This window comes from Rhinatrema bivittatum, chromosome 6 (genome assembly GCF_901001135.1).
Source record: "Rhinatrema bivittatum chromosome 6, aRhiBiv1.1, whole genome shotgun sequence".
NCBI classification, from domain to species: domain Eukaryota; kingdom Metazoa; phylum Chordata; class Amphibia; order Gymnophiona; family Rhinatrematidae; genus Rhinatrema; species Rhinatrema bivittatum.
This window is the reverse complement of record NC_042620.1, coordinates 190,702,613-190,727,769: the sequence shown is the minus strand read 5'-3', so window position 1 is coordinate 190,727,769 and position 25,157 is coordinate 190,702,613. Positions and strand designations below refer to the sequence as shown.

General features: G+C 44.5%; 1 protein-coding gene across 1 annotated transcript in view; it reads right to left on the bottom strand.

Moving 5' to 3' along the window:
- PARD3B (par-3 family cell polarity regulator beta) overlaps positions 1 to 25,157 on the bottom strand; it is a 2,091,605-nt gene that overhangs the window by 499,015 nt on the left and 1,567,433 nt on the right.

The following is a 25,157-nucleotide window of genomic DNA, read 5'->3' as shown; positions in this document are numbered from 1 at the left end:
AGGCTACTTTCAAGGAATCCGAGGGAAACTGGCCAGGAAGCAGTGAGAACCTTATGTAGCACTGGTTCAAGAATCCTTGGCAGCCCTTTGTATCACCTGAGTAGCGTGAGAGGGCAGGCAGCTGAGTGGGAGCAGTTATGCTCACAGTAGGAGCCGAAGGTGGCGCCAACGTCCTGGCCGCCAGCCGTTCGACGGTGGCGGCCAGGACGTCGAGGCAGTGTTGCTGTTGCTGCAAACGTTGGGCCATTCCAGGAATGGCTTGCAGTCCGGAGATGTCTGCCGGGTCCATGGCCTTGCAAACTGTTGCGGACGGAAAGGTGGACCCTTGGGCAGGCCTGGCGGAGGGTGACGGATGGGTAGGAGAACTCTGCGGAGAAGGAACAGGCCGGGAGGCGGTACCAAGACTGGCGCAAAGGTAGTATCTTCACCCTGGAAGCCCGAGGTCCCCCTAGGAGGAGCCCGTGAGAACCCGGACTTAGGCGGATATTCTTGAGAGATAGAGATTGGCGTCGGGTTGGTCCAAAGGCAGGGCAGGTGGCAAAACAGGAAGTGAGGAAGGACAAACCAGAGTCAGGAACCAAGAAGACAATCCAAAGGAGGGACAGACCTGGAGTGGAGGCTGGAGCAGGAGCAGAGGCTGGAGCAGGAACGAAGCAGGTATAGCAACTAGAAATCCAAACTGGAGAACCTCATTGCAAGGCAATGAGGCTAGTCAGACACCGGGCTTAAATCTCCGCCGGCTTCTGACGTCACCTCTGAGGGCGGGCCGTGGTTTCACGCCACTGGCCCTTTAAAATCTCCCCCCTCATGTGCGCGCGTACCTAGGAGGGGTGGAGCTACAGAACGGAGCTCGGCGGCATCTCTCTCGAGGGAGCAGCCTGCCTAGTCCCAGAGGATGCCGGAGCTTGTCGGGGAATGCCCGAGGGGGGAAGAGGTAAGGACCCGGTCGCGAACCTCCTCCATAGCAGAAGTAAACGTAAGCGGAACATCCACCCCCTTCATAAAATCGGGAGGACATTCACATGTCCTCACAGATAAGCCTATTATCTGTAAAGCCTGTTGCTAATTTATTGTTTATTGTAAACCACGGTGATGTATCTTCTTACGTGCCGCGGTATATAAAAATCTCTAAATAAATAAATAAATAAATGTGCTAGATGTGCACCCATCCCCCGATTTTGTTGCGCTCATCGTTTAAAATGCTCCTTTGTGTGTTAAGGTCGTGGAACCAGTAAACATTTTATTTTAGATAATTATGGTATCATCTTCTTTGTTCACTGCAAATCAATATTCCTGTTAACATATTTTTTAAAATGCCTCTTACTTGGCTTCTGTTATGATTATGAATTAAATATATCAGGACACTGATTAATGATCAAAATGAATACAGCACAAACAACTGAAAAATGGACTCAAAGAAAAACTTCAAATGTGGGGGAAAATTTTGACCTCAGAAAAGAAAAACATTTTTGTTCCAAAAAATTGTAAAAATAAGAAAAAAATATAATAGCACTAAAAAAAAAAAGGAACCATAAGAATCTTAGTCCTACTATCTTCTCAGAAATTAATTAAAATGAAAAAGAAAAAAGGAATACCTGTAGGTTGGAATAGCTTTTACTGGACTAACAATAAAGATGTAGGACATGAATTTTCAAGACCACATGGGTCCTTTCATCAGATGTATGAACAGAAAAGGTAGTGAATGCATGGAACCGTCTCCTAATGGAGGCAAAAACAGCAGCAGAATTCAACAAAGCACGGGAAATAAGCACAGAGGATTCATGGTTGTAAGGAAGTAAAGGGAAAGTCAGGGTAAAGGGAAAGTCAGTTGGGGTTTATGGGACTGCAATAAGGAAACTGAGCAGTTTAGATGGGACTTATACAGGACCTTATTCAGCTACTACCTGGCTAAGCAAGTTAGCATGAAAAACTTATCCAGCCAAAAGGGCCATGATATTCAGCAGCACGTCTGAATTGCTGAATATATTCAGCTATCATATTGTTAGCCAGATAAATTTATTTGGCTAACTAAAGAACCTACAAATAGCTAAGCTGTAGCTGGTTAATTAAGCCGGGTAAGTCAGAAAATTGGAACTTACCAGGAACACCACCATCCCACTTCTCACTTATCTGGTTATTTAACTGTATGAACATTTATCAGTTTAAGTGGTGGCCAGTCAGCTTGGTCGAATTTTTAGATAGCACCACTTAGCCAGCTAGGTCAGAACTTAACCAGTTAAGTGAGGCTGAACAGTGACCTCATAGTGCTCATCTGCCATCACAATCTATGTGTCTATATCATACAGATAAGATACATTTGAAGAAGACATCTATATGATCTTGAAAACTCATGTAGTAAGTCATCTTTTTTGTAATATCTTTACAGGATACTACCAATCTATGGATTCCAGTTTTCTCCAGGTCCAATATGGCCACTGGAACTGTGAACTACAAAATAAAACATGGTTAACTTAATGAGTTAGTTTGTATAAGTCATCAATTAAATTATCAAAAACATTTTGCAAATAATCATGCTTTGGACTGTTTAAATCTTCTTTAGAACCGAACTTTGCATACTGTACAATATTTCAAAAGGACATATTTTGTAATAGAACTATAAATCAATACAGTGTTTTGATGTCATAAAATATAGTTTACTCCTCACAACTTGCAATAGCTATTAATGATCTTTCATAGAATGAGATCCAATTGGTTAGAAAACTGTCAGTAAGTGTAAATTTTACTTCTTACTAATATAGCTGTTTCCAGAGATTTGGGGAGAATACAGAGGAGCTCCTTAGAAATGTCAGACATGCTAAACTAAGCAGGACTGAATTTATGGCATACTTACTTCCCTCCAACATCCTCCCCCCCCCCCCCCCCCCCCCCCCACACACACACACAGGCACCTCGTCGTAAAACTCCAAGCTCTTTACTATTACTACTACTACTCATTTTTAAAGCTCTACTAGACATGTACATCACTGTGCAGATACATATAAAGGACAGTCCTTGCTCCATGGATCTTACAACCTAGTCAACAACAAAAAAACATGACAAGCAAGAGTATGAATGAAGCATATTTATTGTAGATAAGTGTTTATGATTCAAAAAGGTGAGTTTTTAGATTGGAATATGGCCAAAGAGGGAGCACAGCACACGGAATCAAGATTATCTATTTGAATCAAGATTGAAAGCAGAGTCAAGAGTTGGTGGTGTAGAAGGGCACAGACAAGAGTAACTTGCACAATGAAGAATGGAGAGAAAGGAGATAGGTAATGAGGAGCTGCAGAGTGAATGCATTTGTGGGAGAGTGAGAGAAGCTTGAACTGTATGTGGAAGTGGACAGAGAGGCAATGTAGAAACTTGAGAAGTAGGATTAAATGGTCATAGCAACACTTAAATATAAGTCACGCAGCCGAATAGACTGAAGTGGAGAATATTCAATGGGACCCACACAGACTAAGATTTATTTCTTTATTTCTTTATTTGCTGCCTATACCAAGGCCCTAGGTGCCATACAAATCAACATACATAAAATTTAGATAAATAAGACATGTATATAGACCCGAACAGGGAAGTAAGCATTTCTGGTTTAGGACAATTTCAGAAAGCTTTTGCTGGTGACAGGGAAAACTAACAAAAAGTCAGTTTAAAAAAGAAAGTCTTGGCCATTTTCTCAAAAGTTCTATGGCAGTCTATCAGCTGAAGCTGCTGTGGCACAGTGTTCCATAGCATCAGGGCAGTGACCAAGAAGGCCCTCTCCCTCATATCACTAATAGAATGTCCAAAAGGCCTCTTTGCACAGAGTACAGAACTTTGCCAGGGTTATAAATTCGGAGCAGAGCATTAGTCCAAAGAATTGCATCCAGTGCTAGTAGCTTGTGAATTAGCTCGATGCTTGCAATACTCTAAGTGGGAGGTGATAAGAGACTGGATGATCAATTTAGTAGCATGCTCAGAAAAGATGGGGGAAGGTCCAAGATGGCAACTGTGAGTAGATAATAAGGAGGGTGCTCCTGGAGCCGTATTGCTGTATTCAGTCAGAGACATTTCTGTAACTCAACTATGATAAAGAAAAAAAGTTAGATGAAGAGAGTGTCTGGCTCGGCCTTTACCAGCTGTTTCTAGCCCCACTGTCAGCTTTGTTTTCCGGGGCTTGTAGCATACATTAAAACACAGTTGGGAGGATTTGGCTTTGGCTAAACTATCTGAGCTTAGCTCTGGCAGCCAGACTCCCCATGCATCTTTTTGACTCAGGTGATTGATTAGCCTGCCTGGTAGCTCCCACGATGGAGTCTGGTGGTCGAGCAGAAGTAAAGAAGAAGACACCAGTGAGTGCAGTTAGTGTTTGCAGCAGTGAGGAAGCTTCCCCACCTTGCGAGAGCATACGACAAACCCCAGCCTCTCCTACAAAGGAATTCCATGGAGGAATGTAGAGTGAATACTTCCCCAACCAGGATGGATCATGTACCAACAGCAGAGTCTCCTTTACTGAGAGAGTAACTGATCTAGCTGGGATTTCAGCCAGGTATCAGAAAAACATTTTTCTTGAGAACATTTGGCAAGTAGGAGGTACTCTCACTGACTATATTTTCAAGTTGTGTAATTTTAAAAGTGAAGCACTTTGCTAGTTACAGGATTAAGATAAGAAGCTGGAAGAACTGGTGGGAAGATGCCTACCATAGGAGGACAGATTTTGGGTCTGCAAATCTCTAAGTTGGCCTTTATTAAGGATAGTTTGGTTCCACATAATGGATATGTGTCAATGGAGAACTTGGCCAGATTGGGGAATTTGCAACTATTCAATTTTACTATAATCAGATTTCAATAGGTACATGTGGTGGATTATGATGATCAATATAGGAACCATGCCTCCTGTATCCAAGTTGTAATATATTTCCAGGGCTAGGAAAGTGTTCAATATTGAAGAAGGCAGAATAGGTGAAGACTGAACAGTTTAGATTTGTCTGCTTTTCTTGAAATCTCTCAAGATGTGATGTCTACTTGTGCTATTTTATTGGTCTCCTTTGATAAGGAATTGGTGCTTACACTTTACTTTAAGAATAAGGATATTTCCTTCTGTGGGTTTAAAATTAAGATTTTCCCTGAAGTGGCCAGGATCACACACTTAGGAGAAAGGCTTTTCTCCAGCTACAACATCAGGTTGTGTTGCATGCCCCTGTGACTAGGGTAGTGACAGGTCTGCACTCTGAGTCCCGGGGACCATGAGTTCAAACTGGTTTGGAGGAATAAGGAGGGAGGCAGAATGTAGATACTAGTCAAGCTTTAAGTCTAAAGGGGTGGTCTCATGGTTAGAGAAACAGGTTGAAAACCAGGCAAGCCAGAGTTCCACTCCAACTGATGCACTTTGACCTTCAAGCAGGATACTTCACTCTCCATTGCTTCTAGTATAAACTCAAGAATGTAAGCTCTCTGGAGAAGAGATGTACCAACTGTACCTGAATTTATGACTTACCTTTTGCTCAACCTCAGAAAGGCAAATAATTAAATCAAAATTATGAGTTCTTTTGGCATATCTTATATTCTTATAATCAATAGGGGAAAGTCACTGCTTGTTACCTGCATTAGTAGCATAGGATCTAATTAATGTTTGAGTACTTGCCGGGAATTTGGATTTACCACTGTTAGAAACAGGATACTGGGCTTGATGGACAATTGGTCTGACCCAGTATAGCATATCTTACATTGTGGCTATTAGGGCCACTTTTTTTCTCAAATTTCTTTTTGTCCCTTCCTAATTGGTACATTTTTTTTCTAGTAAGGAAATGAATAAATGCCATAGGGCTATGAAGATGTGAGGATTCCATTAGTATTTAGCAGTCACTCTTGTTTTGTTTTTATATTTCTTTTATTATGGCCTCAAGACCTTCCCCCAACTTCCATCCCTTCCCTGTTTATTGTGGGCTATTCACAAATTAAATTAATTTCTGATTTGATGTTCTTTACTCTTTTATCATTTCTATGCAATAATTTATTTCCTTTGTTTTTGGTTGTTTTAAATGTAATTTACTGAAATGCAAAGAAAAAAAAGAAAGGACAGATTGTAGTAATGCTGTAAAGAAAGAACTAATGCACTTTAGCAGTATTTTGGATGTGCGTATAGAAGGGGAGAGAGACATCAAATGTAACTGCAAGGATATGGGCTGAGGGAACCGGAAGAATGAGAGTGCCATCCACAGAAACAGAAAAGGAAAATTAGTTCTTACCTGTTAATTTTCGTTCCTGTAGTACCACAGATCAGTCCAGACCATGGGGTTGAGCCTCCTGTCCAGCAGATGGAGACAGACCAAAACTGAAAAGGGTATCCTATATCAGGACAGAGCCTACCCTGTGGCCCTTCAGTATAACCATTGTCAAAGCAGCAAAAGGCTTAAGGTCAAGCAAGTAACAAGATAACTATTAAAGTCGTTCAACAATCAAACAATAGAACAATTACATGACCTGTGTAACTAATCGCTCTTGCATGACTAACCCTGATCATCGTAAAAGATGCTTCCGGTGCCTTCAATGAGAATTCAAGAGAGCCATGCAAAGACATTCCTAAAGAAGGAAAAAAAAAGAAAGGAGTTCGAGTGGACAGACCAAGGAAAACACGGGAGAGCGCCTGGACTGATCCGTGGTATTACAGGAATGAAAATTAACAGGTAAGAACTAATTTTCCTTTCCCTGTACGTACCCAGATCAATCCAGACCATGGGATGTATCAAAACTTCCCTACAAAGGGTGGAACCGAGACAGTCCCACTCAAAGAACCTGTCGACCAAAGGAGCCAAACACTGGCGCCTATACATCCAGGCGATAATGACGAGCAAAGGTATGCAGGGATTTCCACGTAGCGGCCCTGCATATTTCCTGCGGAGAGACCACTTGACTCTCTGTCCAAGAAGTAGCTTGAGAACGCAAGGAATGTGCCTTCAAGCCCTCAGGAACTGCCCAACCCTGACAGATATAGGCCGAGGAAATTGCCTCCTTCAACCATTGAACGATCGTAGTCTTAGAGGCATGGTTACCCCTATTTGGACCACTCCATAAAACGAAGAGATGGTCGGAGACCCGGAAGTCATTGGTAACGTGAAGGTAACGGAGTAAAATGCGTTTCACATCAAGGCGGCGAAGATCACTCCCCACCGGACCGGCTATATCCTCAGGAGAAAATGCGTGAAACTCTACTGACTGATTGACATGAAAGGAAGAAACAACCTTCGGCAAGAAAGAAGGTACGGTCCTGAGAGAGACTCCCAAATCAGAAAACCGCAGAAAAGGCTCCCGACAGGATAATGCTTGAAACTCCGACACCCGTCTGGCGGAACAGATAGAGACCAGGAAAACCGTCTTGAGCGTCAAATTCTTAAGGGTAGCCAGATGGAGAGGTTTGAAAGGCGCCGCACACAGAGCCCGAAGAACTAAGTTAAGACTCCACGAAGGACAAGTGGCCTGGACGGGCGGCTTCAAATGCTTGGTGCCCTTGAGGAAACGGACGACCTCTGGGTGAGAGGCCACCGCATGACCCTCGACGGTGCCCAAGAGGGAACCGAGGGCTGAGACTTGATCGCGCAATGAGCTGAATGAAAGATCCTTGGAGAGGCCCTTCTGAAGGAATGATAGAATCATAGAAACCGAAGGCGAACGAGCCGAGACACCCAATTCCGCACAGGCATTTTCAAAAATTTTCCAAACACGGACATAGACTAGAGAGGTAGACTGCTTATGAGCCCGAAGCAGAGTGGATATCACTTCTTCTTTATAGCCCTTTTTCCTCAATCTCCGCCGTTCAAAAGCCATGCCGCTAGACAGAAGCAATCCGCCTGGTCGAAAAATTCGGGACCCTGCCGAAGGAGGCGGGGGAGATGGCCAAGATGAAGAGGACCGTCCGTCGCCAGATTTACCAGATCCACGAACCACGGTCTGCGTGGCCACTTCGGTGCTACGAGAATGACCAGCCCCCAGTGGAGATCTTTTCTTCTGAGAATTTTTCCCACTAGAGGCCATGGAGAAAACATGTAGAGGAGAACGTCGTGAGGCCAAGGGAGGACAAGAGCATCCACTCCTTCCGAGCAATGCTCCCTCCAATGACTGAAGAATCTGGGAGCCTTGGCGTTGCTCAAGGTTGCCATCAGGTCTAGGTGAGGATGACCCCACCTGCAAACAATCAGATCCATTGCTCCATCGGACAACTCCCACTCGCCGGGATCGAGGCGTTGGCGGCTGAGAAGTCAGCTTGTACTTTCTCCTTGCCCGCTATATGGGAGGCCGCTAGACAATCCAGGTGCCGCTCCGCCCAGGCAAAGAGCTTGCTGGCCTCCAGTGCCACCAGATGGCTCCGGGTACCCCCCTGACAATTGATATAGGCTACCGTGGTGGAATTGTCTGAGAGGACATGCACCACCTTGCGGCAGATTAGCAGCAGGAAAGCCTTGAGAGCCAGGTGCACCACAAGAGCTTCCAGACGACTGATGTGCCAATGTGACTGGGTTGGGGTCCAGTATCCCTGCATCGTCTGGAATTGACAGACTGCTCCCCACCCGGAGAGACTGGCATCCGTCATGACTATGACCCACTGTGGAGTCAGCAAAGACATCCCCTTCAAGAGATGCGCTGGTAACAGCCACCATTGTATGTCTGTGATGGTAGGGTCGGAGAGTGGTAGAGTAATCTGGAACTGTTCGGACACTGGCTTCCAGCGGGATAACAACGCTTTCTGTAATGGTCGCATATGCGCAAAGGCCCAGGGGACCATGTTGATAGTAGAGGCCATAGTCCCCAGAACTTGCAGATAATCCCATGCCGTGGGAAGCAGAAGAGAAAGAAGGTTGTTCACTTGATCGATGAGCATGACCACCAGAGCATCCGGGAGAAACACTTTTCCGATGCAGGTGTCAAAGCGAGCTCCCAGGAATTCCAAGACCTGGGAGGGCTGGAGATTGCTCTTGGGGAAGTTGATTATCCAGCCGAGTGAGGTGAGGAGAGCAAGGACCCTGTCGACGGCTAGACTGCATAGAGTTGGTGACTTGGCCCACACGAGCCAATCGTCCAGATAAGGGTGTACTATTTATTTATTTTTAGTTTTTTATATACCGCGGCACGTAATGCACATCACCTCGGTTTACAGCAAACAGTAATTCAGCCTGAGGCTTTACATAAGTGGAAAAAGCCAAACGCTTGTTTAACAGTTAACTAGGTATATAAATATCATATACATATATGTAACAAAAAATAACTGAGATAATTAACTTAAGGTCGGCCCTTTAGGGAGATATTCTAGGGAATAATACGGGTATGGAAGGGGGGAAACATGGGGGGGGGGGGGAACGTGAGTCAAGGGGGGAAGGGAAGGGCAAGGTTAGGGGGAGGAATCAGGAGGAGGTTGAGCAGCGATGTATGTAGTTTGCATAAGTCCAATCCTTCAAGGGTAGGCTTTTCTAAACAGCCATGTACTAGGATTCCTTCTCAGCGAAGTGCGGCCACCATGACCACCATAACCTTGGTAAACGTGCGGGGAGCAGTGGCAAGGCCGAAGGGTAGAGCTTGGAACTGAAAGTGCTGGTCCAGGATGTTGAAACGGTGATACCGCTGATGCTCGCATCGAATTAGAATGTGGAGATAAGCCTCTGTCAAGTCGAGGGAGGCCAGATATTCGCTTGGATGAACCATTGCTATCACCGCCCTCAGGGTCTCCATTCAAAAATGGGGCACCCTGAGGGCACGGTTGACCCTCTTGAGGTCCAAGATTGGATGAAAGGAATCGTCCTTCATGGGCACGACGAAGTAGATGGAATACTGGCCGATGCCTTGCTCCTCCACTGGCACCAGGAGTATCGGCTCCAAGGGCCTGGAGCCTGTCGAGGGTCTGACAGACAGCAGGCTGCTTTAGTTGGCCGCAAGGAGAAATGAGGTAGAGATCCGGCAGGTCCCTGGCAAATTCTAACACGTCGCCGTTTTCTATCACCTTGAGAACCCACTGATCCAATGTAATTTTGGCCCATTCCTCGCAAAACAGAGAGAGACGTCCACCTAAGTTTCTCATGGAGGAATGGACCGGCCGGATCTCATTGGGTAGCCAACTTGGTGGTCTGATGTTGCTGATTACCCTCTCTGAAGGCACAGCGGCCCCGAAAGGAATGAGACCAGGACTGCGACCGGGAAGTGGTACCTCTTGGGAAAGAACCTCGTGCCCTGCTGTTGTACCGGCGTTGGCCCCAGAAGCGGGTACATGTCGGGAAAAATGACTTAGAGTTTAGGGCGGTCATCTGGCAGCTTATGGACCTTGTTCTCACCCAAGGATTTAATAAGCTGTTCTAGGTCCTCTCCAAAAATCAACTTACCCTTGAAGGGGAATGTGCCCAGCTGGGCCTTGGAAGAAGAGTCTGCGGACCAGTTGCGCAGCCAGAGGAGGCATCTGGCAGACACCACGGAAACCATTGCCTTGGCCTGGACGCGAAGCAAGTCATAGAGGCCATCCGTGCCATATGCAATGGCGCCTTCTAAATGCTCCGCCTGCTCGGCCTCCACAGGCAGGAGGTCCTGGGTGCTGAGTAATTGTTTGACCCACCTAAGACTTGCCCGCTGCATGAGACTGCTGCAGATTGTCACCCTGACTCCCAAGGCTAAGACCTCAAAGATCCACTTAAGAAAAAATTCAAGCTTGCGGTCTTGGACATCCTTCAGAGCTGTGGTGCCCACCACCGGGATCGTGGTATGCTTGGTGTCCGCAGATACGGAAGAATCCACTTTGGGAATCTTCAGCATGTTCAGGCAATCTTCAGGGAGCAGACAGAGTTTGTCTATAGCCCTATTGACCCGGAGACCCATCTCTGGAGCTTCCCAATCCCGTAAAAGAAGTAACTTATTCACGGGATGGAAAGGAAATGTACACGGAAGAGTCCTAAGCCACGCCAGGACTGGATCCGTGTTTTCCGGCATCGCGGCTGTCACTGTGTCCTCCGGGGGGGGGGGGCGCATCAATACTCAATTCCTGCAGGATAAAGGGAATGAGTGGTTCGAGCTCTTCCCGCTGAAAGAGATGGAGTACTCGGGGATTATCCTCCAGGGGAGGGGCAGGTATAGAAAAATCCTCGTCCGGGTCCCGGGGGGGGGGGGGGGGGCACGGGAGGCTGTGGTGGGTACAGGGGGAGGGGTGGCCCTGGGACATCCCGTACCTGGATGGAACTTGGCGCCTCCAGTACCACCGGGGGTAGCAAAGCAGATACCCGAGGGATCTTCGGGGGAGGGGGACCCATGGGAGGGTCCTCATCCTCCTGCAGGCTGGCTAAATAAGATTTGTGCATTAGAAGCACAAAATCCGAAGAACAACGGGGCCGAGAAGATTTTCCCGAGGGGGGGTGGAGGGGGGGTCCGGAACATCCCCCTGGGAGCCCACCAGGCTCAAATCGGGGGGTAATACCTGTGAATCAGGGTCATCTTCTTCCTGCAGCACTGGATCGGCATCGATGCTGACACCCAAAATGGCCGCCGTTCCCGCGGTTTGCCGGGTCGGGAACGGCCTGGCCATGCATCGGGGAGTGCGTCCCCGGGCTAAATTCTTCAGCGCTGCCAAGGAGGTGCTCTCCCCACCTAGCAAGCAAGCCGGAACACAGATTATCGCGGGAGAGCTGGGGGGCCGGCTCTCCACAAGCCAAGTACACATTGGAACACGGCATGAAAGCAGAGGGAACTGCCACGAGACAGCAGAAAACAGCTGAGGAAGGAAAACCCCCAGGGAGAAGTGCAGTCGACCGAACCCTGGACTCTCCCGCTACTGAGCCACAGCACTCAAATAAAGCTCCTGTCTGCCTGGATATTAGGTATTATCTCTTCTTTTATTTATTTATTTATTTATTTATTTTGTATTCAAGCAGGGGAATGACACATCCCTGACAGAATACCCGAGGGATTAAACTTTTCGGGGAAGGCAGAAGACTAAGGGGGAGTGACTGGCACCACCAGTATTGCCCCACACTAGCAAGGTCACCGGGAAGGGAGCCTAAGCTGACCAAGTCAAGGGGAAAGCCCTCCCCCTAGGCCCCCCAAGAGCGAGACAGGTCTATCTCCCTAATACAGAAGAAAAGGAAAAATCTGAATACAACTTTTTTTTTTTTTTTTTACTGATAATTTCTAGAAGTAGCACTTGCTTGAGCTTGCCCCATGGAAGAGAAGAAACCAGAAAGAAACCCCACAGGGAAAGGGCAAGCTAACAGGGAACCGCAGGGTGAGCTGTCTGGCATCTGCTGGAGACAGACAAATACTGAAGGGATGCAGGGTAGGCTCTGTCCTGATATAGGATACCCTTTTAGTTTTGGTCTGTCTCCGTCTGCTGGACAGGAGGCTCAACCCCATGGTCTGGACTGATCCGGGTATTGGCCATGTTAAGTTTAAAATGGCGGTGGGATATCCAGGCAGCGATGTCAAATGAGCAGTCTGAGATTTGGGACTGGATTCTTGGTAACATTTCTTGTGTAGGGAGATAGATCTGGGAGATATCTGTATAAAGGTGGCACTGAAAGCCATGGGAGGAGATCTGAGTACATCAAGGGAAAAAATGCAGAGTGAAAAGAGAAGAGCTGCCAGGACAGAGCATTGAGTAGGATCCTGACTCGCTGTAGGATGTGGGGGTGTCTACGGTTCCAACTCTGTCCCAGATAACACCCCCTTACCTCAGCTCTCCATTCACAGGTTCCAAAAGGGCTTTACTTTCTCATCCTATATGGGTTTCCCTGGCATGTAATCTTGAACTATTGCACAGAGATAAGGGTTTCTTTGGTGCATTCAGTTGTTTTCTGCACTGATTGAAAATGGTGACCATATATTGCTTCCACTTGCTTTTTTTTTCTGTCTCCGAACATGAACTGCAGTCTATGCCATTCTCCTTTTTGAAGTGAGAAGGAAAACATTTTGCTAAGACAAAGCTACTACCTTGTTTGCTACAACAAGATAAAGCTCTGCATGCTATAAATCTTTTTCCATACACCCTCCAGTCATATGGCATTTATTAAAATCATCTTTGTTTCAGTAAGAAGCTTCATTTAGTGAAATTGTATTCCAAGTCCAGTAATCCAAGACTCAGTTGGAAAAGAGACTTTGGTCTCGGCAGCAATGCTCCAGTTAAAAAAAACAAAACAAAACAAAACAAAACCCTTCAAACAGAAAAAAAACAGTGCCTGTAAAAATGAGTTTCATTTTATTTGTAGCTGAAAGCCCATGAAATACTGCTGTTGTAACTTCTGAACTATTGTGTTTGTCTAGGCTGTTTGCTGTACTGTTCCTGAGCAAAGACAGATAAAGAAATAGGAAATTAATAGTTAGAAGGAACAAAATAGTATAAGAGTACAATTACCTTATTCTGATTCTCCACGTTGCAGCAAGGGTTGTTTTTTTTTTTTTTTTTTTTAGAAGGTGAGAGAGTTGTAATGAAAGGATATGGCGGCATGGGATAAACACTGTGGATCCATAAAGGCTAGAGGATGGGAATGAAGAGCTGAGCCATGAGGGTGGCTTGCTGGAATGTTAACTACTACCTGGTGATTACTACCCTTACTCAAAAAAATCCCTTGCACGGTTAATGCAACCCCAACATTGCTCTCTGCTTAAACAGCAAAGTGAAATGTGGAAAAGAGGATTTGCATTTAGATAACAACAAAAAAGGACTGAACTTCACGATCTGGGTAAACAAATAAGCGTAGGGGTAGCTTGCTTATTACGGCAGTTATTACCCTAAACCAATTAAGCCTGATACATCACTTTGACTGCATATACAGGGGCAGATTTTCAAAGGGGTACGCGCGTAAGATACGTGCATACCCCCCGAAAACCTGCTCCAAGCTCACCCTGCGCGCGCCAAATCTATGTTGAATAGGCTCGGTGGTGTGCACAATCCCCAGGGCGCGCTTAAGTCCCGGGGCTTTCCTGGGGGGGCGTGTCACAGTGGCGTGCCATCCAGGGGCGGGGCCGCAGGCGTGGCTCCAGCCTGGGGGCATGGCATGGCCGAGGCCTCCAAAACCACTCCCAGGCCGGGGAATCGCGCGCGGAAGGTGCGGGGGGGGGGGGGGGGGGGGGGTGTGGAAGGAGCGGCCTCGGAGGGAACGGAGGCAGATTGCGCGGCTCGGCACGAGCAGGCTGCTGATTTTGGGCAGCCTTGCACGTTCCGACCCCGGATTTTAAAGGATATGCGCGTATCTATTAAAATCCAGCATACTCTTGTTCGCGTCTGGTGCGCGAGCAAAAGTACACACGGGTGTACTTTATTAAAATCTATCCTACAGCGCTGCTCTCTGCTTCCACAGCAGGGGGAAATGTGGAAAAGAGGATTAGCATTCAGACAGCAACCAACAAGGACTGAACTTCACAATCTGGGTAAACAAATAATCGTGGGGTTAGCTGCTTATTATGGTGGTTAATACCCTAAACCAATTAAGCCTGATACATCACTTTGAAAGCATATACAGCATTGCTATCTGCTTCAACGGTAGTGGGAAGTGAGGAAAACAGGATTTACATTCAGACATCAATCAACAAGGCATCGATCTGTGCAATCTGGGTAAACAAGCATCGGGATAACTTGCTTGATGCAGTGGTTACAACCCTTAACCATAAGCCTTATGCTCACCTTTGATGCAACTCCAACATTACTCTCTGCACCAATGACAGGAAATTTGAATTAAACTGTTACCAACAAGAGCCCTGAAGTTGGTGGTTGGTGAAACATAAGTATGGGAAAATAAGTGTGGAAGCTTGCTGGGCAGACTAGATGGGCCAATTGGTCTTTTTCTGCCGTCATTTCTATGTTTCTATGGGTATTGTCCTTTTACACGGTATATTGTTAAATATAAATTATTTTATTTTAACCGTATTATATCAAATGGAAAATTAAAGTAAATCCACCTGGTAAACAAAGTCTCCTTATTCAATGAAAAATCGAAGGCCATTTATGAATATACCTGAATATACCTAATCGAACATAAGAAAAACTTTTGTTATCAGGAATTGGGCATTGTTTTATTTTCCCCTTTAAATGCTTACTTCTGCCTGTGAAACATATTTTCTAACACACAAATCAGCTCAAAGATGAAAAAGATTTGTTAATTTTAAATTGGAACTTCAGTCCAACAAACCATGTTTTGGATTAAAAAAAAAAGAAAATAAACCACAAGCACTGAGAAAGCTACTGACCACTAGGGCCCTGGACAGCTTTGCTGTGCAGTGGCAAAATTCCTTAAGTAAGAACTCAAGGTGCACAACTCTTAACCATTAGGAAGACAATTACCATGCTAACTGCACTGTCTCCATAGACTACAATATCTTCACCCTTTTATGGATCAGAAAGTCACAAACAGCTCATTCACTAGCGATATAGGGTCTAGTGTAGAACAATCCAAACTTAATTGGGAAAGGGTAAAAGAAACAAACAAAAACTTAGACCAGATGCTGACTTTATACATAATCAGATACAGATAAAACCATTAGCAGCGTGATGGGAACAGGCTAATTTCCGGTTCTCTGATTAACTGCTTACTGACTAGATTACTTGTAGATAGCAATCCTTAATTCAGTGTGTGGGGGAGAGGATGGGGATGCTGAAATAGAAGACTGAAGAAGATGAAAGAAAATAGATAACAAGGGAAGGGTATGAAATGTCCCCAGAACAGGCATGTGGGAAACCAAGCGGTATTTCCCAGGCTGGAGGCACAAAGCCACACAGACTCCAGCCTTTTCTAATGCAGTTTTCACTTTATTTAGCAAACACCACAGCACAACACTGGACTGCCTACCTTAGAAGCATTCAGTTAAACATACAGGGTGGTAGACTGCCTTCCCTCTGGACAGAGTACACTCCCTCCCTCTGGTTTGGTCAGGATAGATTTATAGGAACTGCCTTTCCTGGAGACATGGGGGCCTCCTGAACCCAGCTGGGCTAATACTCATGCTCCCCAGCTGCTCCTGCCCTTAAGCCTCTCCCCTGCCTCACAGGGTCCCTCCCACAGAGCCCTCTCCCTCTGTGGGATTTAAGGTGGACCAGGCCTCTAGCCTGGTCCTGCACAAACAAGGGGGAAAATGGGGTAATTCCGTTACAAGGCAGTAAAGCAATAGAAGATGAAGAAAAAAATAGTTCATAAAATATAACGACACTGTACCACTGCTAACCAGTTTCCTTAAAGATTTAGATAAAGAAATGTAGATAATCTCTCTTATTGGTCTAGCTTAATGCATTTCAGATTAGCTTTTGAGAGCCACACTGCCAAAGCAACATTTTATTATAGATCTGAAAGCAGTTGAAATACAGAAATATGCACAGTGTCGAATGATGTGTCAACTGCATATCCTGCTTAACGTGCTGCTCAGAAAGGCATGCTTTGAAGTAAGTATTCTTTTACCTAGAGGTGACCAATAAAATAATAATAATAATATAGTAAACCATTTCTGTTATCTGTTTTAAATTATTTTTAAACTACTTTGGTTAACTTTCATTGGAAACATCGTATATAAATGTGGAAATTCAATGAATTTACAAATAGAAAGAATAGAAATCATGGAACATATATTGCATGCTAAGCTACTTCTCCAGCCCTGCCTTTATCCCTTTAACTGCAAAGAAGTTGATATACCTCATACCTACATTCTTACTGCATATCTCCCTATCCAAACCCTAAATTAAGTTGCCTAGGAACTGCTGGAAGATCTCTCCTTTAGCATTCGAGACAAACTAAAACAAATGTGCCACCTGTGTGGGAAGCAGTGCCATAGGCTTTACAGATTAGTTACTAACAACACAAATGGAAGTTGGGGAGGGTAGGATATTGCTGTGACAACAAAAAAAATTCAATGTATCTGGAGACCCCCAATGCCCTCCCCCGTAATATACCATTCCCTCATTGTGACAAATCTTTCAAATGACAGAAAATCATTATATTGCAAATTGTCTTAAAAAAAAAAAAGGCATGCTGATAGAAAATTGTATTTATGGTTCTACAGTCTGACTGCAATTGCCTACCTGCTCATTTCTGCTTCAGATGACTCATTTCACTGAAAATGTTTGGTGGCTGCAGTTGGATTTTCTAACATGCAGAAAGCCCTAAAACTAATGGTTCAGAACCTGTATGCTAACAACCTGTCACGTTCACATTGACACCCAGAAGCTAACAAATTATTGGGTAGCTTGGTGTGAAAGAGAAGAGCCAAATTCCACAGATAGTTGTTATTCAAGTCATCATGAAGCAGCAAGAAGATCTATGGCACAGACTTATCTCCTGTGTTTGCCAGTATGTGCATTAAAGGATTGCTAGAAACTGGAGGCAGAGTTTTAGAACTCATCTTTACTTTTTCAGCAGCTAAACAATGATAATAAAAAGCTCTGGATTCTCCTCAAATTGAATACTGTAAAAGAAGGGAAAGGGGAGATACGACTGAGATATCCAGATATCTAAAATGCTTCAATAAAATACAATGAATTAGCATTTTCCATAGAAAGCAATGCATGGACACAGCTTCAGAGAAAAAGAGATAAAATACTATCTAGAGGCTAGCTGACACTTGGAATAGCCTTAAAGAGGTAGCAACCAAAACAGTGACAGGATTCAAGACTGCCTAGGATAAATTTAATAGTTGGTGGTAAAGATAAGGGAGGGAGATGATGGTTTCTCAATGGGTAGCGGCTACCCATCAGACTGAGTGGTGCAAGAAATTCTTTTCTGCGAGGTTACTATATGAGAGGCTGTTATCAATGTTTTGTCAACCTCATAGAGTTTAAATAATTCTTAAACGTCTGAGAAGAATACCAAAGAGCATCCTCTTCCAGTTGAACCTTGCAATTTATAATAGATAGGCACAGAGAAGTATTTTAAATAGATGATATTCTTGAAGTTATAAAAAGCATATCATTATTTGTTGCATTTAAAAAAAAATATATAAGCTGACGTGACCAAGTGAAGTAGATCTGTGCATGTTGATTTACTTTCAGGAATATGGAGCACGAACTGCCAAAAAACAAATCAGAACTCACAATTTAAAATAAAGGTAGTAACTGACAATCTGGAAAAATCTGAATATCAGAACATTTATAGGAACATGTATCCATTCTAAAAAGACAGATACCTTATAGCAAACACATTAACTTTATAATTTGCCTATTTAAAACTGAAGTAAAAAAGACAAAAACAAACAAACAAACAAAAAATATATATACATATATACATCCTGGGATGCAGATTGCATGTTAATGGGGGTCATAAAAGTATTTAATGCCTCTTCAGGGCTGGAAACACCCCTGACTAGTTCTTTCACAGTCTTTCTTTGCTCCATTGTTGCTGGTGGGAAAGACATTTTTCAGGGTCCAGAGTGACAGGGATGACCTTTTTTGTAAAGCAGAGTTGCTTACCTATAACAGGTGTTCTCCATGGACAACAGGATGTTAGTCCTCACACATATGGGGTGACATCACCAGATGAAGCCCGGCACGGAAAAAGTTTTTAAAAGTTTCTAGAAACGTTGACAGACACACTGAGCATGCCCAACATGTCAATATTCATGCGATCACGTAGGGAACCTCTTCAGTCTTATAATATAAAATTCATAAAAAAAAAAAAATAAACCGAAAGAAAGCGAACTCCGCAGGGTGGCGGGTGGGTTTCATGAGGAGTAATATCCTGCTGTCCTTGGAGAACTCCTGGTACAGGTAAGCAAATCTGCTTTCTCCAAGGACAAGCAGGATGATAGTCCTCACACATGAGTGAATATATAGCTGCAGGCTGCTCCCAAACATATGTTAGGCAGCACTTAACAGGTGCAAACGTGCACAACAACTAGTGCTGCTATAACACTGGGAGAAAGCTTGTACCCATATAAGGGGACCGAGGCAGGAAGAGTTGGGTTTTTATGGCTGAAAAAGATTACTGACTGAAATGACTGTCACGTCGCCCAACTGTCCAAATAATAATGAGAGGCGAAGGCATGGAGGGAACTCAAGGTCACTGCCCTGCAGATCTCGTGTATGGATACCACACGAAAGTGAGCTACTAAAGCTGACATGGCTCAAACAGAATGAGCCTTGACATGGCGTTCAAGATGCAGTCCCGCTTGTGCATAGCAGAAAGAAATACAGTCCACTAGCCAGTTGGATAAGGTCTGCTTAGACACTGCGACTCTCAATCTGTTCTTGTCAAAGGAGACAAAGTTGCGAGGACTGGTGGTGAGTCGCCGTCTGGTCCAGGTAAAAGGCCAGGGCCCTTTTACAATCTAGAGTATGCAGGACATGTTCACCCTGGTGAGTGTGTGGCCTTGGAAAAAGGGTGGGCAGGACAATGGATTGATTGAGATGGAACTCCGTGACAACCTTTGGAACTTCATATGTGTATGCAAAACTACCTTACATGAAAAAATGTTGTATAAGTTGGGTATGATACTAAAGCCTGAAGTTCACTGATCCTGCATGCTGAGGTTACCGCTACCAGGAAGATGACCTTCCAGAATAGGTACTTCAAGTCGCAAGATCTCAGGGGCTCAAACAGTGACCTCATGAGATGGGTCAAGACCACATTAAGAACATAAGAACATGCCATACTGGGTCAGACCAAGGGTCCATCAAGCCCAACATCCTGTTTCAACAGTGGCCAATCCAGGCCATAAGAACCTAGCAAGTACCCAAAAACGAAGTCTATTCCATGTTACCATCGCTAATGGCAGTGGCTATACTCTAAGTGAACTTAATAGCAGGTAATGGACTTCTCCTCCAAGAACTTATCCAATCCTTTTTTAAACACAGCTATACTAACTGCACTAACCACATCCTCTGGCAACAAATTCCAGAGTTTAATTGTGCGTTGAGTAAAAAAGAACTTTCTCCGATTAGTTTTAAATGTGCCCCATGCTAACTTCATGGAGTGCCCCCTAGTCTTTCTACTATCCGAAAGAGTAAATAACCGATTCACATCTACCCGTTCTAGACCTCTCATGATTTTAAACACCTCTATCATATCCCCCATCAGTCGTCTCTTCTCCAAGCTGAAAAGTCCTAACCTCTATAGTCTTTCTTCATAGGAGAGTTGTTCCATTCCCCTTATCATTTTGGTAGCCCTTCTCTGTACCTTCTCAATCACAATTATATCTTTTTTGAGATGCGGCGACCAGAATTGTACACAGTATTCAAGGTGCGGTCTCACCATGGAGCAATACAGAGGCATTATGACATTTTCCGTTTTATTCACCATTCCCTTTCTAATAATTCCCAACATTCTGTTTGCTTTTTTGACTGCCGCAGCACACTGTACTGACGATTTCAATGTGTTATCCACTATGACACCTAGATCTCTTTCTTGGGTTGTAGTACCTAATATGGAACCCAACATTGTGTAATAATAGCATGGGTTATTTTTCCCTATATGCATCACCTTGCACTTATCCACATTAAATTTCATCTGCCATTTGGATGCCTAATTTTCCAGTCTCACAAGGTCTTCCTGCAATTTATCACAATCTGCTTGTGATTTAACTACTGAACAATTTTGTGTCATCTGCAAATTTGATTATCGCACTCGTCGTATTTCTTTCCAGATCATTTGTAAATATATTGAAAAGTAAGGGTTCCAATACAGATCCCTGAGGCACTCCACTGTAAACTCCCTTCCACTGAGAAAATTGTCCATTTAATCCTACTCTCTGTTTCCTGTCTTTTAGCCAGTTTGCAATCCATGAAAGGACATCGCCACCTATCCGATGACTTTTTACTTTTCCTGGAAGCTTCTCATGAGGAACTTTGTCAAACGCCTTCTGAAAATCCAAGTATACTATATCTACCGGTTCACCTTTATCCACATGTTTATTAACTCCTTCAAAAAAGTGAAGCAGATTTGTGAGGCAAGACTTGCCCTGGGTAAAGCCATGCTGACTTTGTTCCATTAAACCATGTCTTTCTATATGTTCTGTGATTTTGATGTTTAGAACACTTTCCACTATTTTTCCTGGCACTGAAGTCAGGCTAACCGGTCTGTAGTTTCCCGGATCGCCCCTGGAGCCCTTTTTAAATATTGGGGTTACATTTGCTATCCTCCAGTCTTCAGGTACAATGGATGATTTTAATGATAGGTTACAAATTTTTACTAATAGGTCTGAAATTTCATTTTTTAGTTCCTTCAGAACTCTAGGGTGTATACCATCCGGTCCAGGTGATTTACTACTCTTCAGTTTCTCAATCAGGCCTACCACATCTTCTAGGTTCACCGTGATTTGATTCAGTCCATCTGAATCATTACCCATGAAAACCTTCTCCATTACGGGTACCTCCCCAACATCCTCTTCAGTATACACCGAAGCAAAGAAATCATTTAATCTTTCCGCGATGGCCTTATCTTCTCTAAGTGCCCCTTTAACCCCCTCGATCATCTAATGGTCCAACTGACTCCCTCACAGGTTTTCTGCTTCAGATATATTTAAAAAGGTTTTTACTGTGAGTTTTTGTCTCTACAGCCAACTTCTTTTCAAATTCTCTCTTAGCCTGTCTTATCAATGTCTTACATTTAACTTGCCAATGTTTATGCTTTATCATATTTTCTTCTGTTGGATCCTTCTTCCAATTTTTGAATGAAGATCTTTTGGCTAAAATAGCTTCTTTCACCTCCCCTTTTAACCATGCCGGTAATTGTTTTGCCTTCTTTCCACCTTTCTTAATGTGTGGAATACATCTGGGCTGTGCTTCTAGAATGGTATTTTTTAACAATGACCACACCTCTTGGACATTTTTTACTTTTGTAGCTGCTCCTTTCAGTTTTTTTCTAACAATTTTTCTCATTTTATTAAAGTTTTCCTTTTGAAAGTTTAGCACGAGAGCCTTGGATTTGCACACTGTTCCTTTTCCAGTCATTAAATCAAATTTGATCGTATTATGATCACTATTGCCAAGCGGCCCCACCACGTTACCTCTCTCACCAAGTCCTGTGCTCCACTGAGAATTAGATCTAAAATTGCTCCCTCTCTCATCGGTTCCTGAACCAATTGCTCCATAAAGCTATCATTTATTCCATCCAGGAACGTTATCTCTCTAGCGTGACCCGATGATACATTTACCCAGTCTATATTGGGGTAATTGAAGTCTCCCATTATTACTGCACTACCAATTTGGTTAGCTTCCCTAATTTCTCTTAGCATTTCACTGTCCGTCTCACCATCTTGACCAGGTGGACGGTAGTATACCCCTATCACTACAGTCTTCCCTGACACACAAGGGATTTCTACCCATAAAGATTAAATTTTGTATTTAGTCTCATGCAGGTATACTGGGACCGCTCATTGAGGTCCCAGTATACCACCGGGGGTCGTATTGGAGACCTGAGCTGCAGTAAACCTCACATAAAACACCCTACGAGTGGTTGGGTTGAGATGGACGAGCCATCTATCCCCTCATGATATACTCCAATGGCACTAAGGTGCACTCTCACGGAGGTGGTTTTTAAGCCAGCCTCGAATAGGTGCAAAAGATAGTCCAAAAGCCTCGTGGTAGAGCAGGAGAACGGGCCCAACCCGTTCCCCTCACACCAAACCGAGAACCTCTTCCATTTCAGATTGTAAGATCTTCTAGTCCTGGACTCCACCAGGACTTGAGACACGCTGTTCGAAAGTCCCAGGTCTGCAGGGTCACCCGGTCAACATCCAAGCCATGAGGGGCAAGGCTCAGAGGTTGGGGTGGCACAGCCTGCCCTGATCCTGTGTGATCAGATCCGGGGCAGTCCTCAGCTGGATTGGAGGCTGAGAGGATAGATCCTGTAGAAGTGGGAACCATATCTGAAGTGTCCAATAAGGCATGATCAGGATTATGGTGCCTTGGTCCTGATGAATTTCCAGGAGAGTCTTTGAGACTAGTGGCAGTGGAGGATACACATACAAGAGGCCGGTACCCCAGTGATGCATGACGCATCTGAAACTGACCCTACTGTTTGTCCTGATCAGGGAGCAGAATCAATCCACTTTCTTGTTGTTCAGGGAAGTGAACAGATCTATGTCCGGGGTTCCCCACAGGTGGAAGATGTGATTTGCCACCTCCTGTTTCAGGGACTATTTGTGGAGGTAGAAGGTCCGACTCAATGAATATACTAGGGCGATTTCTACCCCTGGCAGGTACACTGCTTGGAGGAGAATGCCCTGCGAAAGAGCCCACGACCAGATCTGTACTGCTTCTTGGCAGAGGAAGAACGAGCCCGTTCCTCCCTGCTTGTTCAGGTACTACATTGTCACTTGATTGTCAGTTTGGACCAGAACTACCTTGTTGGTCAAGTGATCCCGAAATGCCTATAGGATATATTGTATTGCCCAGAGCTCCAGAAAATTGATCTGGAGACCCTTCTCCTACAAAGACCATTGGCCCTGGATACTGAGGTCTGCAATATGGGCCCCCCAACTGTGCGAGACACATCTGTATAGGGAACAACTTGAGGCTGAGAGACCTGGAAAAGCATTCCCCTCTCTAAGTTGGACAGGGTCTCCCACCACACAAGGGATTGTCAAAGTGGTGTGGTGACTAAGATGCAAGCTTGAAGGTCCTGGGTGGCCTGACACCACTGAGAGTGCAGTGTCATGCACTCTGCGCATGTGCAGTTTAGGAAAAGACACAGGACCAGGCATAGATGTGATGGCGAGAGATCACCGTCGCCAGGGCAACGAGGTTCAGTGCTCAGTCCCGGGGCAAAAACACCTTTTTCTGAACAGTATTGAACCTGGCCCTGATAAAGTCCAACTGTGGTGACGGAAGAAACTGGGATTTCATGTAGAATAGAAATCTCAGGCCCTCCAGGGCTCATATGGTGGTGTGCAAAGAATGCAAAGCTCCCTGCCTGGAGCCACTCTTGATGAGCCAATCATCGAGGGAGGGGAAGACATGTACTCGCTGTCTCCTGAGATAAGCCCCAACTACCACCAAGCATTTGGTGAAGACATGTGGTGCCAATGTGAGGCCGAAAGGCAGCACCCGATACTGATAGTGCTCCTCCCCTACCAGGAAGTGGAGGTATCTCCGATGGCGGGGAGAAATGCAATATGGGCATAAGAACATGCCATACTGGGTCAGACCAAGGGTCCATCAAGCCCAGCATCCTGTTTCCAACAGTGGCCAATCCAGGCCATAAGAACCTAGCAAGTACCCAAAAACTAAGTCTATTCCATGTTACCATTGCTAGTAATAGCAGTGGCTATTTTCTAAGTCAACTTAATTAATAGCAGGTAATGGACTTCTCCTCCAAGAACTTATCCAATCCTTTTTTAAACACAGCTATACTAACTGCACTAACCACATCCTCTAGCAACAAATTCCAGAGTTTAATTGTGCGTTGAGTAAAAAAGAACTTTCTCCGATTAGTTTTAAATGTGCCACATGCTAACTTCATGGAGTGCCCCCTAGTCTTTCTATTATCCGAAAGAGTAAATAACCGATTCACATCTACCTGTTCTAGACCTCTCATGATTTTAAACACCTCTATTATATCCCCCCTCAGCCATCTCTTCTCCAAGCTGAAAAGTCCTAACCTCTTTAGTCTTTCCTATTAGGGGAGCTGTTCCATTCCCCTTATCATTTTGGTAGCCCTTTTCTGTACCTTCTCCATCGCAGTCAGATTTTTTTGGGGGCCTCTGTTTGTGGAGAGATCCGTGGACGAAGCAGGGTTGGAACAGGAGAAGGGGAGGCATATCTGGTGGCAGGCTATGGTCTGAGGCAGGTAGAAGTCATGTTGATCCAGGAGTCAGGCACTGGTCAGTGGTAGGCAGCAATGATAATGTCAACAGATCAGGCCAAGGTCAATATCAAGTATCTGTCCAAAGGGAAAGGAGGGACAGATAGTAGGTAGACAAAGAGCGGAACAAGCAGGTGAGGCACACTGAAGAACTGAAGAGACAAACACAGGAACTGATGAATAAGACAAGGGCCAGGGAGGCTGGAGATTTATTTATTTATTTAAAACTTTTATATACTGACATTCATAGACATATCACATCGGTTTACAGGTAACAAGGGAATAATATTATGAACCGAGAGGGAAAAATAAAGTTACATGTAACAGGAATATTGATGAACTTGGGAGAGTAGGAGAAAATAAAGGGTCAAGAGACCTAGGAGAAGATTTTTCAAGAGATAGAACAATAACTATAATACAGATGAAGACAAGCACCAC